Raw genomic sequence first — 732 nt, 5'->3', positions numbered from 1 at the left:
AAGGGCACTCTTCGTCCAGATATTCCAGTCCAGGTCGCCGACGAGCAACACCTTCCTTTCCAAGCGAAGCTTTTTGACCTGTAGCTGTACTCTTCTAGCCTAGTGCATTTCTCCGATTCCACCGCACGCAGCGGACCTATTAGCTTGGGTACAGCCGGTGAACCCTGATGAACCTTGTGAACCTGACATCATTCCGCCACATGTACATATACAGTGGAGATCGGATATAACGGCCTTGTACGCAGATTGAGTTTAGCGACACAATTCTGTTGCCCAAGTCGTTTAGTAAGTCCTTTGTGAAGATGGATTCCGCAACGTACGTAGAATCCACATACCTGATTTCCGAGACGACCTTGATGCAGCACACCTTGATACCTGGCCCCCGAACACTACAGTTGATGACATGTGGTCAATTTGGCACTACAAACTCTTGGCGATCCTCGACAAGCATGCTCCTCTCCAGTGTTCTTCTGCCAAGCGGAAGCAGCTACCACCCTGGTCGGATCGGCACCTCTTCCAGCTCACCCAGCGCAAGAATCGGCTGCATAGGCGGTGGCGGGGAGACAAAGCAAACGCTGCGCTCCACACTGCATTCAAGCGCGCCCGTGCGGAAGCTAGAAATGCATACCGACAGAAGCGAAACACTTACTTCCAGGGACAATGTACAGCAAACGCAGGAAACATCAAGAAGCTTTGGCGTACCATTAACAAAGTCACCTGTAGAGACCGTCC

At 51.6% G+C, this 732-nt stretch overlaps 1 protein-coding gene across 1 annotated transcript in view; it reads right to left on the bottom strand.

Moving 5' to 3' along the window:
• LOC135824755 (uncharacterized) overlaps positions 1–74 on the bottom strand; it is a 46,705-nt gene extending 46,631 nt beyond the window's left edge. Inside the window, exon 1 of the mRNA XM_065337461.1 lies at positions 1–74. This exon is cut by the window's left edge and continues 112 nt beyond it. The gene's annotated coding sequence lies outside the window, so the exon portion shown is untranslated.
• Positions 75–732: the final 658 nt, after the last annotated feature.

The sequence above is a fragment of the Sycon ciliatum genome, chromosome 9 (assembly GCF_964019385.1).
Source record: "Sycon ciliatum chromosome 9, ocSycCili1.1, whole genome shotgun sequence".
Taxonomy (NCBI): domain Eukaryota; kingdom Metazoa; phylum Porifera; class Calcarea; order Leucosolenida; family Sycettidae; genus Sycon; species Sycon ciliatum.
This window is presented reverse-complemented; position numbering and strand designations above follow the sequence as displayed.